This window comes from Corvus brachyrhynchos, unplaced genomic scaffold, assembly GCF_000691975.1.
Source record: "Corvus brachyrhynchos isolate BGI_N302 unplaced genomic scaffold, ASM69197v1 scaffold32, whole genome shotgun sequence".
Lineage (NCBI taxonomy): Eukaryota > Metazoa > Chordata > Aves > Passeriformes > Corvidae > Corvus > Corvus brachyrhynchos.
Window position 1 is genome coordinate 7,817,580 of NW_008237919.1, and position 14,802 is coordinate 7,832,381.

The 14,802-nt window shown below is 34.8% G+C and overlaps 1 protein-coding gene across 1 annotated transcript in view; it reads left to right on the forward strand.

Annotated features, from left to right (window-relative positions):
• SLC16A7 (solute carrier family 16 member 7) overlaps nt 1-14,802 on the forward strand; it is a 65,973-nt gene that overhangs the window by 28,829 nt on the left and 22,342 nt on the right. The window lies entirely within an intron of this gene.

Here is a 14,802-nt window from a genome sequence, read left to right on the forward strand (position 1 = left end):
TCCCTAAAGTCACAATTTTTGAGAGTACAATTTTCCAACAAATCAGTGCCCAAATAATTTCTTCTGGGTCTAGGGGTAAATTTAGTCAGTTTCCACTGCCTTGGTGAGATCTCTCAGCAAATCCAATGATGAAGCTTAATCACAGAAAATTTTTATGGCAATGAGAGTTCATTAGCGAGACACAGGTATTCCTCTGTAGACGGGGGGTTTATATCCTGTCCTTATTTGTCCTAAATTCATATTTTCCATTTAGGTCAAGAGTGATGTTTCAAACATGCCATCTGTATGACAGCTAAGATGCAGACAATCTTATTCTTGGGACTGAACAGTGAACATATATTCTCTGATACCTTTTCTCTTGTAAGCAAGCAAGTAAAGAACAAGACAGATGAAAAAGGATTTTAAAGTATAAAACTGTGTTTAAGAACTAAGTGTCAAATCTGCTTTGACAGGCTTTTTGTCTATCAACCCCAAAGGACTAACTTGTTAAATTCTGCATGGTTTCTTCTTTTTTCAGAATTTTTTTCTTTTTTAACTATTGGTGAGAGCTAGATGCTGCTTAGGCAAAACACTTAGACAGTTCAGAGGTGTGAATTACATTAATTCAGGCAACACATCTGGTATTTCCCTTTCTTTTAGTATTAAGAGGTGACCACCTGGAACATCTGACTATTTGCACTGATGGAGCAATTAAATGCATAGATTTATAAACATGTGTGTGTTTATGAATATGTACATGTGTGTGAGTGTATATATATAGAGACTGAAAACATTGTGCCGATAGTGTACTGATACTGAAACTCTTTAGTCACTGAAGAGTATCACTCCAGAATTTTTCAGAAGTGGCATCTGTGCAGTAGTAAAGTACAGTGTTATCAGGTCCAACAAATGATCTATTGAAGGATGCATGAAGTCTCATTTTTAGCATGGTAGTTTTTTTATCTCTTATTTCAGTCTCCGTAAATTTTGACACATGAATGGCCATAGCTTATTTAGCAGTCAGGGAAGTGAGGAGCTTGCCTACAAAGAAAATCAGGCTACCTGGATTGCTCTCTCCAACTACCTCTTTTTCCCCTCTGAGTATAATAAGGAAGCTGGAGCCATCATAGCATTAGCTTTAGCACCTCAGGTAAATATTTTTCAGCTGATGGGAGGGAAAAATGGGTTTTTTTTCCAGTACTGGGAGTTACAGAGACCTTATGAAGACATCTTGACAAATGGTATCAATATCAACAGAAGCATACTGTTCAGACATTTTGATACTTTTTTAATCCATGTACAAATAGAAAATCATAAGTTATTCATATGTCAGTGGAGAAGTATAAAGGATTTCATAGGACCAGCGACAGTAGTCAAGTGATTCGCCAAAATTCACCAGGTGAAGAAATAACTTGATGCAATCAAGAGTGAAGTGAAAGAGGATGTGTCTCATCATGTTCAGGTCCCCTCTAAAGTAGTGCTTCCTTAAAGGTGCATCAGCACCTGCACTGTGGAGTGTACCTGAGTGGTCTCTGAACAAGTGTTGAACCCATCTGGAGCATGGGAAGAACACAGGTGCTGAAAAGCTGGATTTTTTCTGCTTTCCATATGTTGTGACTTGCTGACACTGGGCTCCTTTAACAATGTGAAGAAGGTTTGCTCTCTAGTGTGGGTGCTGTTATGTTGTATTCTCTGCACAGCATTTAATTTATGCCATTTCTATCAGGTCAAAGTTCCCCCAGGTTTTATTAATGGTACACATGAAAATCTCAGGACATTTAGCTGTGGTCATTTTTATCTGCAAGGTTCAACATGCACAACTTTTCATGTTAAATACAAAAGATTCCATATTTCTTCCCTTTCTCTAATACTTCTTTGACTGTTCTGATTACCAGATACTAAGTCCACTTGTATATTGACATTAAAAGCTACAAAATTGTTTGCAATTCATTCTGCCAACACCTACCCCATTTACTACAAAGATTATCAGCACAGGAACAGTGGCCAAAGTTGTTTGGATATCTTGTTACAGACTCGTGGTCTTAAAATGCTGAGAATGACGACCCTGCCTGATATAAACACTCTTTGAAGCCAAAGCTTCTCTAGGACCACTTCCTAAAAAATAGGCCATTTAGACAATCACTGGCAGAATATGAAATAGCAATCTGGAAAAACATTTCTGAAGGAAATCGCTTCGTTGTTTTTACTGTCTGACGGTGGTTTGATTCTTCCTTCATATTTGATGTACTGTCATGTGAAATACAAGTTCAGCCTGCAAGTACAAGGTGTATTGTTTACTATGAAGTGTGATACATATATCTGCAGTAAATGATGTTCATCATACTACTAATCACGGTAACCTGAAAACATCTAAGATCTGTCATCCTCATTACAGCTTAGCATTCGACCTATTAATCATCACAGTGGGGTCAGTGAATAAGTTAGAATCTGTCCAGACACTTTTTGCTTTGGAGGCTGCAGCCTCTTGCAGTAATTAGCTGGCATCTGTGTTTCTGCAACAAGGTATTAACTTACCTTTCAATGCCTGAGAAAAAAGCTCCAGTAAGGAGCTAAAAGAATGTTAATTATATTTATCACTTACTTCATACTTAGAATAAATGGCATTAAATTATAGCAGACCATCTGGCAATCCATATGGTCTCCTGCAGTCCTGGTTAATTCCAGCAAATAGGTCAAGCACAGCATTCACCACGTTAAGAAACACCAGGCAGAGGTGACAAATCTGATAAATCAAATCAATATGAAACTCCTTTCTCTCTCAATCTGGCACAACGTGCAGTTTCATACTGGTTTTTGTTGTGTTTTAGGGGGTTAGTTTGTTTGTTTTGTTAAGCTCTCTCTTCCTTCTTCCCCTACCCCCCAACCTTTTGATGTTTGTTAGAGTTTACTAAGAAGGCATCCCAAAAAGCAAGATCCAGTGATGTGATTAAGGCTATAAGTATTGCACAGTCTCTACTGTTCAGGCCATGCTTGATAAAAGCATCCTCTGGAGAAGGGCAGTAGTTCAGTCTCCATGGTAACTCATTCTTCTGCCTCTCTTGAGCAGAGACTGTCAATTGCATTAAATTAAGGGTGATGGTTTTGTGATAGATTCCTACACCCAAGGGGCTGAGATTGGGACCATCAGACTTTTGTTACTGGAGGACAGAATCTGGGATAAAATTGAATTAGTTGAGTTATCCTGACAGCGCAATCTGTGTTCCTGTACATGTGTGAACAGATATGTATATAAAGTGCATATGCATGTATGTATTCTTATGTATACAAACTATATATGTATCCATACACCTGCAGAGTCATATTTCTGCTCCAACACACAGAGACATTAAGGAATTAAAGAAAAAGATCAAATACATTTGACCTCAAGTTCTCTTAGTTCATTCTTCACTTTTTCCAAACTTCACCTCTTGCTTTGTGCAACATTATCAGCCAAAGGTGATTAGGGAACTTCTTATCAGACCTCGATCTGTTTCCAGTAAAAATGTTTTCATTGCTTTCAGTGTGGGTTTGATAGGAGCCATAGTGGCAGCTATGGAAGCCATGTGACAGGTCCAGTGATTTCAGACAGAGCTGACCTTGAGTATTAGATTTCCTCAGGGAAAAAGTAGATTGTTTACTCACTGGTCCTTAACTCATTTTCTGTCATTTTTCCAAGGACAGTTTCAGTTCGGGGTTTTTGTTTCTTTTGTTTGTCTGTTTTTTCTCAAAAAGAACTTTTTGGGTATAACATTGGGTTATAAAGATTACCTTGAGAGCTGATAAATCCTTCAAGCCATACCCAGGATTGAAATGTGGGACAGTCTTGCTGGTCTGGAGTTCAGAAAACATAAATTTAAATTCTGGATATTTCTAAGTAAATAATTTAAAAGTCATCTTTAGACTGCTTTTGAAGAAAAATGCTATATAAATGCATGGAGTGGCCAATATAATTTTTCAAAACACGCTTATACTTTAAAAATGCAGCATTTAATATCTTCCTTTCTCTTCTGTACTGGTTAAGTTAGTCAAGGTTGAAGTTAAGTATTTCCAAACAGTAGCAAACCCTTAAAGGATTTTTCATGCGACAGCACAAAAGTAATCTATAGACAAGTCCTCATTTTGACTTTGTCTAATATTAATTTGGAAAATAATGTGTCATATGGTATGTTCAAAATATTTGTGATTTTATCTCAGTGGGTGTTTTGGTGATATTGCTGTGAAGATGAAATGGCGTGCACAGTGGAGATGACAGTTGTGAAATCCATGTAACACAAACAACAGATGGTTATGGATTTTTACTTTTGGGCAGGACCTGGTTTCCTACACTTTTCTTCCTCCCTGAAAACATTTTCTAATTTTGGTTTTCCACATACTGGCACAAGGAATTCAGTGGCTATCCATATGGAGATTGAGAAGCTTTCTTGAATTGACCTATCTCCTTTGTTGTCAGGGGCAAGTGTTTTTCTCCATCAAAATATGCAAGTGTTGAATTTTAATAACCTCATTTAGAGTGTCCTTGAAAACAGAACTTACCAACTTTCTGAGTACCTCATGGGCATAAGGGAATACTTCACTTTTAGCCTAAGATACATGTAAAACATCTATGTCAAGTTAATTTGAGACTCATAGAGAAAGAAAAAGGATTCATAATGAGGTTTCACAAGAACAGAGCATTTTGAATCTTACTAGCAAATGGAGGTAAGAGTAACTAGTAAACTAGTTCAGTTCTTAAAAAACAAGACCGGAATGCTAAAGCCTGTGAAAGGTAATAGAGCCAGGTCTTACATTTCTTGGAAGGCTTTGAGTTTTAGTAAAACTGGACTTTGTGGAGTAGTCTTCTGCAGTAGCAATGAATGTTTTAAACAGAGACCATCCTAGATATTTAGAAAACACTCTTTAAAATGGTCATGGGAAGAAAGGTGGGGAAAAAAAAGCATATCTGTTGTAGATGGTATTATACATTTTCTTTTCAAACAGGTTTGTCATCCTAGTACAGGAACAAGCTGGTTTTTCACTCTGCAATTTGTTACATTTGGCTGAACAGAAAAGATCTAATTGCTAAATATTCAGTGCCTTTTGGGGATCTGATTTTGTCAAGTTTTTATGAAACAAAAGTTTCGCTGGGATCTACTGAGATATACTCAGGAAGCCAGTCTCAAAATTAAGGACATGCTTCCACTGAGAGAAATAAGGAGTTTTTTGTCTTTTATTGTATGCTTGTGTTAATTTTGAGTAATTGTCAGAAAGACATTACATGATACAGAGTTCCCACTGTGCTTCTACGAACCTCTTTTAGTGTTCCAGCCATAAGGTTTTAGTAATGGTTTGATACATATGATCCCCTGGGGACATGGTTTAGTGGTGAACATGGCAGTGCTGGGTTAATGGTTGTACTTGATGATATTAAAGGTCTTTTCCAAACTTAAAAATTCCATGATTCTGTAGAAATATTTGTGGTAACTTAAGTTTAATTAACTTGAGCCTTTTTCTGAAACAGGTCTCATTTACATACAAGTAGGAAATGTGGATTACATGATGAACATTTATTAATTCCTCCTTCCCTTTGTAAGACTTTATATTTGTCTTGATCTTAATTTGGTTTTATAGACAGGGATTTCTATAACTAAATCAATATTGACAGATTTTTTTATCTGCAAAGATGATTCTTTTTTTGATTCCCACTTAGTTTCAAGTAATAGGTCAAAGTCTAACAACAATAAATAACATGCATCACTTTCTAAGGGGCTAAAACTTCGGGTTTGTTTAAAAAAGGTATCAAGGGACAAACTGAGGCCTTTGATATGTTCATTGAGCTTGTAAAACTTTGACGAAAGAATGCTTATTTTGTGTGTACTGCAAATGTTGGATTAGTTCCCATATAGTTTTTCACTGGGTCATACAATGGTTGTGTTCCTGATGTGTGTTGGGTAATTCAAAGGTAATGAAACAATGGTCTAGCGCAACTGGGAATCATGAGATATTTAAGCAGATACCAGAGAACTTTGGGGAAGGAAAAGTCTGTGTATACCATTGTAGTCACTCAGCACTTCAAATGAAATAATAAACCCAACATTTTACAAAGAACTTATTATAGAATTTTGCTGGTCCATTGTTTTGGAATGTCTAAGAACTATTCCCTTGTTTATTTTGGAGAGTATATTCAAGGAAAAGAGAGTTGTACTGATATGTTTAGAAGATATTCTAAGCCAGTATCAAATGGCAACAGCTGAGACGTACCATGATTCATAAAGATATGTAGTTCTGTAGTCATTAAAAGAGGTAAGTGGGCCAGGGACTTAGTGACAGGTTTATGGTGATGCCAGAGGAACGACAGAAATCAAAAAATTAGGTGGTTTAGAATGTATTCTATGATTGTATTAAGCAATCTTTTAATTGATTTACTGGTTCTGAAGATTTTTGCAAAGACCATGTATTTAAATGTATAAACAATATGAAGAGTTTTTGAGGAGTCAGAAGCTTTTAATCTAATAGTGATATTCTATTAAGATTCTGTATGTCAAAGAATACAAACAAATGCAGCTTTAGTAGGTTATACATGTTTTATTGGTGTATACAAGCCAAAGAAAAGCCTAGCTTTCTTTTCCACAAATTTTGGCAGGCGTTTTTTCATTGTCAAGAAACAGTTAAGTATTTGCATTGCAGTTCTGCCTGATTATATTTGGGGAAATATCTACTATGACTAGACATCCAAATGAAAGAATGTGATTAAAATACAGGAACTGTATTACAATAATACAATTAAATACAGGAACTGTGTTATGAACTAAGATGTTGATTTCCTCATATCATTCAAACACTTCCTGCAACATTCTCACTGATGATGGGAACGTGTGCCCTGTTTAGTTTTCTATGTGTAATGCTTTGAAATACCATTAAGAGCTTTAGCTTTTAGAAAACTTTGAAGAAAGCAGTGGTATCCTTACAGGCTTTTATCAATAGTAGCTGCAGATAAGATGAACAGGATTCGTGTGTTTAGTCTTCCTCAGCATAGGCACCTACGTCTGATCCAGTTGTCTAGACAACTTCTGTTGTCAGTCAATAAAGATGGGAATTTCTAATTCATTCCTTCCTAAGTTAAATGTCCAAAACACATCAAATAAACTGTATTTTAAAGACGTCTTTGTATTTGAGAGCTAAAAGAATCTAGAGGTCAAGTTCAGATGTCCATGTTGCACAAATCTGAGCTGATGCCATCCTACATGGTTGTTGCCCTATACTAATGCATTATATTTTGCTACCTCGAGACCTTGAAATATAAGAACATTCTTATTAGAGATAAACACCCATGGTTAGTGATTTTGAGCTTGTTGTATTTAAGGTTTGATTTTCTTCTTTTATCTTCTTCTTGTGTGTTGCTTAGGTTGTTGCAATTCTCCCAAGTTCCAGTGACACCGACTCAGTTGCATTAGTTTTGATGCGCTTAAAAATACCTGGTAATTTTAAGACCACCTTTTTAGCTTGTAAATCTTCTCTTATCTTGCAATGACTTTCCTCATACCTGTAATTCACTTTCTTCCATAACCAGCTAAGAAAAAACACTACTAGGAGAATAACTGGCTTGTCTAATAATTGGCCAGGTTTGCATTCTTCTGTAGCTGATTATAAGCTGATAGAAATCTATGGATCTGTTATATTTTCTTATGTTCTGTGAATGATTTAAAAGTTAAATACAGTTCAATCTCTTTGTAACAAGATCCCCAAACACTTACCAGTATCAGCTGGCAGCACCAATTTTGTCATTATACAAACCTTGCTTATACTGCTCTCCTATGGAGGAATCCTTTGCTCTTCCTGGAACAGAACTTACTTGACTGAAATTTTTAGTTCTTTTACAAGGATAAGATTCTCTGTCCCACACATATTTCTTCCAGATTTGCAGGATTTCCTAAGAACTCTGCACCAGCTTTCAAGATAGGACTGGCACAAGAGAAGGCAGCAGATGTCCTATTTGGCCTTCCCTAGAAGGTGGAGTTATCTTATGTTCTTGGAAGTAAAATTTCACTCAGAAAAGCTTCTAGAGCAGTTCTGGTCTAAATTGTTTGAATTATTGGCATATAACCAACTGGCAGAATTAATCTCTCCATATTGTGGCATTGCTAACTGTATGTAATAGAGTGTATGAATCTGCTATTACTTGCCTCATCAGAATAGTTGTAATTTTCAGAGCAGCAAGTAAATGAACAAAGTGCAGGAGGTTTTCCTTCTGGATATTTAACTTAAAGACTGTCTTTAGAGGAACTATAAAATCCATAAGAAGCCAAGAATCCATAACTGTTACCATGAAACATTTAATTAAGGAACATAAAGGTTTAAAGATGGTGAGAAGGAACATTTTCACTGATGATGTTACACTCTTATCAGGGACATCTAAAACAACTGGCTGGAACTCCATTCCAAGTATGGGCATTGGTGCTTGTCCTGCAAGAAATACTTCATTTTAAATACCTTAGCTATTTCATAAAATTCAATTTTTTTTTTACCTACCTAAGTCAACATATAAGTATGTTAATATATTTATGCAAATATGTTCATCCTTAGGTGTTTGCACCATCAAGATTTCTTGACAGTGTACCTTCAATTACTTAAGTGATCACAGAGGCATTCATTAAAATGTCATTTTTCTTTATATTCACCTTAAAAAGACATGATCCATAAATGATTCATATCTTTTTCCCCAAGTAAAATATAAATAAAATATAGAATACTAGCTTTGAAAACTTACAGCATTTAAGCAAAGCTGGTGGTATTCGCTTTATTGAAGTAATTGATAAAACTTTTGACTTATTTGTTAGTAAGCTTATCTCTGCTTTGTAAATGGAAAACAAAAATCTAAGGACACAGTACAATTTGACCTTAAGTATGAGTCTCCTAAATTCAGTTTTATTTTATTGGATTCCATAGAGTTCTGGTGCTGCAAAGTGCACTGTGGAGTCAAGAATCAGACACTTGTGACTATGAGGATTATTCTGATTATTCATTGAAGCAACAGATTCTGTAACAAAACACTTCCAGATAGTGATCTTAAATTGTATGACTCTAACATGGGAGATGATTCTAAGGAGCTCATGTCCCCTTGCATGAACAATCACTTTGGCTTAACATGTTTCTGTTGGAATAGAAAGGTACAGAAAAGCAAAAAAAAAAAAAAAATTGTTTGACAAAACAATATACAAACAAAAACCCAACAAAAAATGCCCACAAGCCACTGTGTCCTATGGGCTAGACTTGGAGGACTACACCTCACAGAATGAGATGTTGGAGTTCATCTCAGAGAAAGGTTCAGTGTGTATAAGGTGACTGCATATACAGTAATGAAAAGCACAGTCCAGAAATTGGGCTTATACTAAAATAAGAAAGTGTAGAGTTGCAAGTTTTCTAAGACTGTTTGGTAATGAAATGCAATATGATACCTAATAACCTTGAACAAAATGTTTGTCATTATTTTGAGCTAAGAGGGAGAATTAGTTCATGGTAATGCCCCACGGTTATATTTTTAATTTGTTTATTTATATGGCAGAAGACATTTGAGATATTTCAGAGTGACTTTTTTGAAGAGTTTTAATTTAACTGGAAATTTTGAGGCTTGAAATTTTTATTTCAGCTTGGGAATAAAATGGATGTTAAAGCATAAAGTTGGTTCATGCAATGATTGTTTTAATTTTCTGTATTATTCCTTAAAAATCAGCTAACATGCTACATACTATATGTGGGAGTGCTTCTCTTGTCTTTCACACAGCATCAGAGTTTATACCTGTGCAAAGAGTGTGCAAGGCTACATTTGCCATTCTGATTTAGAAGCTCTTCATATTTACTTACTCAAATGTAAACAGTAACTTGAGTGCAAAGCACTTGACCCTGCGCTCAGAGAAACAGAGCTGAAGTGGCAAATGGGATTAAGACAAGAACAAATTTGTATCATGGAATTTCTTCCAGATTATTTCACCTGATGTCATAAAAAAATTACCTGACAAGGTGTTCAGATATACACATTGCCTAGATCAAAGTTCTGGCTAATTGCTTTCCAGTAAGATGTATTAAAAATTACTAAAGAAACATAGTTCCTCCTGTAGGAAGAAAGTATTACTTTCCTCAGTAAACCTAAGTAATATTCTCCTCACAGGCACACAAGGTAAATCTTTGCAGAAGTAGGTATATTTCACTGGATTATTTTAATGTGTTCTTGCTGAAGAATGTCAAGATATTTCTTTAGTTGAAAGGTGGCTCCAGAAATGCACGATGCTTAGGCAGTATCTGTAATACAAATCATGAGAAGCCTGTATTTTAATGGGCACTAATTTATTCTGAATTTATGATGTATCACAATCATTAGAAGGAAGATGCTTCACATTACTAGGTGGAGAATGAAGTTTCTGCCAGTGGCAGGTTGTTTTATTTCTTCACAGCAGGTAAAAAACCCCTCCCTTGTTCGAAAGCCATGCAAATACTATCTTCAAGTGCAACAGGGTGGGACTAGGTCACCAAGCCACTTCATATTGCTTTTTGAAGCAGAGCTAAAATACTCCTTGTTCATGTAAGCAGACCCAACCTAGACTTGCCCACCCACACATTTTCAGAAAACCTTGTCTATGGAGGTGTATCCTCTGCTGCTACAAGGGAAAGGACCATGTAGAGAATGTTATAAACATTGTTTCCTCTCTAGTCCAGCCAAAATGCAAATGCCATAAAGGCCTTTGTTCAAGTCCCTCATAATATATTTCTTTTCCATTGTCCAAGCCCCAGGCTTCTTCTACTAGTTTTTCGTGACTCTTTGACTCCTAACTTGGTCATAATTTATGATAATTTTGGTTGAGTCTACAAAGTAAATGACAAGTGACAATACACGGAGAACACTAAAAATTTGAAAGATCATCAAGTAAAGCTCTTTCTAATGTAGATTCTAATGTAGGAAATCTAGAAGTGACAGCTCAATGGCAAATTCAACTCTGATGAGAAAAAAATATATGAGGTGGATATGGGAATACGCAGAGATAAACTGAACTACTCAGATGTAAAGATTTTAAAAATGTATCTGATTTCTCCTTCAGTTTTACTGGACAGAGTTATTCTGAGTCATGTATTTGGCTGTAGAAGGCTAGAGAGATGCAAGGAAAATAGAATGAGGAGAGAAGAAATTAGAAGCCACTCTTAAATTATTGATTAATCAGTAAATATTTTCCTGAATATTATTTTTAGAAAGCAGTTAAATTTGGGTTGTCTTAAATTTAAGCAAATTGGAAATAGCAGGCTCATAAAATGGTTGGGTTGGAAGTCTTTGAGAATTTTGTATGTGTTGACTGAGTTGTCCTCAAAGTTTCCACTTCTTTTAGCATGTAATAAAGGCTACTAATTTGAGCACATTTGCAATGAAAATGCATTGAAAAATGAAAAACATCACATAAATCTTGTTACTGTTTTGGATCAAGAGTTATTTTGACAACTTTTGGCTGTTCATTATTCTAATTTTGATTTTTTTTTTTTTATCATGTTTCTAGGCATTTAAAAGTTTATATTGCTTTTAGTCTTTTTGACCAGGAAGACAATTATTCAGTGTTAGTGTACATATTATTCTATAGTTTAACAGATTTTTCTCAATATGAACACATTATTTTTTCACTTGTTTGAAAACAGGGGAAAAAACAAAGTAAATGAAGCTTCACAAAGATTCTCAGTTTTAATTGGCAACTGAATGTATTTTGAAAAATAGTGGGAAAAATGTAATTTCTGTGTCTATTATGATCCCATTAATACACTACTACTGTCTACACTTACACTCTAAATAGGTGCCAAAAACACAAATAAATTCCCTTCTCCCTTCTGGTTTTTTTTGTCATTTCTCTTCCCCTCACTCTTGCCTTTTCCCCTTTCCCTCCCTGTTCCCATTCCCTCAGCACATAGGGAAATACATATTATTAAATATTTATTATATTACTAAATATAATATTTTATTATCAAAATATTTAGAAATGTTCTAATTTATGGTTTGTAAAGGAATTTGGGAAATTGTCTCACTTAGGCTTCTAAATGTTAGCACTGAAAGCCACCAAATTTCATTGGATATTATTAAAAGAATGTAATTTAAAAGATTAAATAATGATTTACCTTTTTTTTCTAAAAAATAGTGTTTAAGCCTGATGATACTAATGTGTTAAATGCATCTGGAAATAATCTTACAATGTTATTGACAATGGCCTAAATTTGATTACTTCTCTGGACACTTCCAAGTTATGAATACATCCAGATTTATACTTCTCATCACATTTATTCTAAGTATGTAGATGAGATTTAATGATCCACTCATGATCCATAAGTCACAGTAAGTGGTCCACAGAAACATCATAGGTAGTAGATTCAGTATTTTCAACTTGAAGTTTAATTATACAGGGCAAAATTGGGACCAGAAAGGAATATGATAGAAGAACAACTGAAAAAAAACAAGTGTTTTGTGCTTTCTCTGAAATTACATATTATTGTCTGTAACAGTATATAAGGAATCATTTCCAAGTTGAGTTAGTTATAATATTATTCTAGAAGAAAACAAATAAACTGTAGGATGAGGTGCAGGATGAAAATGAGATATTGTATGAACTTTATTATGATGAGCAACTTGTAGAAGACAGAGAAATCCAAATGACAATATTAATCTTAACTGAAGTTGGCTGAACTTTTCAGTTCAGATAATGAATGCATTATCTGAAAAATGTACTGATTTGAGTTGGAGACAATATACCCTATATTCCAAAGAACTATTCAATAGCCTGGGCTATTGTATTTGTTACGACTTTTTCTCTCTAAAATTCTGCTAGGCAGAATTGACAAAGTTAATTGTTCTGCTTCCAGGAAAAGTAGCCAGGGATTTTTAAGTAGGGGTATAAAAATAATGACTGATAATAGGGAATACTAAATAGGAAGTGGCAATTAATGAACATTTACAAATATTGTGTTCACATGTGCATACATGGATTTTTAGAAGACAGTCATTCCTCAAAGAGGAAGGAAGTAAGAAGAAAATGAAAACCTTTGTAACTATGCAATAACATGGTTTACGAAAAGTGTCTATGAGGAATTAAAATAAATATTTGCATGAACTCTTCAGTTTGGTTATTCTGTGTTTTTTTTATTTTGATTCTTTGATTCAGACAACTGATTCCCAACAGTTGTCTCTTAGATTAACTACATATCTCTTATTTTCAAGTTGCTATATTTATAATTGTTACAGTGGTAGAGTGTAACCTCTGCCTTTTTTTTTCAGTTTCATAATCTTCAGAAAATCACCCCGCCTTTGTAACAGCAGAATATACAGAACTTGTTTGGCAATCTGGTTCACAGTTAGCAAGCTGTAAAGACAAGTTTGATAGCTAAAAATTGTAACCTGCTTTGGAAAGGCACAAAGTACTGAATACTAAGTCTTCAATGAGAAATTTCCAAGTTCTTTTAAAGTGAAAGAATGAGTTCAGAAGGTTTCAGGTGAAAAATACTTATATATGGGCTAAGTGCCTTCTATTATCCCTGGAAAAAAACAACCCATTTTTATCATTGAGTCCATCAATCAGATGAGGGAAAGCATTGGGTATTTTTGGTTTTATGAGTGTCTCTGTGTGAGCATGTAGTCTCCATGTCTGACCATAACAGCTCTTTAACAGAGACAGAAAAACTATTAGATAGAAATACTGGTTAGCTATAAGTAAACCTCTAATTTCTGATTAGTGCTAATTTCCCTTTGTTCCCTGAAAGTAGACCTAGTAGGGTTTTTTTTAAATATTCAGAAATGGGATGCTTTCTGTTCATGTGCTCAAACACAGAATTGAACTTAGGCTTTCATATCAGCCATCCATAGAGAAAGAATGATAACACTCCAAAGATGATATCTCTAAAAAGACCCGACTACACATTTGCATGAGAACATTTGCGTTATGACTCATGAAATACCTTAGAGTTATGCCTCATGACATTCCTAATGAATCCCTGAAAGAAAGGGAAATTTAATTTATTATTACCTTCTATAGTGTATACTGCTGTAGATAATTACATTTACTAATATTTATATATTAGTATTATTATCTTTTCTGTATTTCCAGGAGGGAATAGTGAATAAGTCCTTGTTTGGTTTTTCATTTGAAGGAGAAGTTGCTTTTAATGGCACAGGTTCATTGTGCATTTAACAGTAATATTATTTAAGTGAAATGCCCACACATTTTTTGAGTCAGAAAAGCTATTTTAAATTTAGAATCATGCAAGCCTATGACATCCTGAGGACTTAATTGCTGTTAAATACTAAGCTTTAAAATTCATTGTCTTTTCTTCTGCAGAAAACTTTCATTAATTTTTCCCAGTACCTCATTACTTGCCACTTGCCAGTTTTCTAATGTTCTTGTTGATACATTACATGCTCAAGTTACAAGCTGGTTGCTTTGGTTTTCTGTGGAGAAATTAACATTTTTCTGAGAAGATTATTTGCAATGCACATATCATGCACTGATGCTATTTCCAGCTATCCCCTTTACAGAGGCATGCAGGCCATTGTTGGAATAATATGTACTTGGTGTTACAGTGTCTCTGTTTACAACTCTCTTATAGGTGCTTTTGTTCCATCTCATCATTAGCTTGTTCTCTCCTTTCTTCTTTCTTGTTTCTTACCCTTTTCTAAGTTGAAAGACTAGTTTTTGAAAATATGTATGCATGGGCTTCACTCTCTACTCAGTGATATTGAAGGTAACAGGAAACCAAATACAAGAAAAGCTTTAAAAATACTGAAAGGTCTTTCTGCATCTGATTTCTGTTAATAATAAAGATGTCAATGTGAAA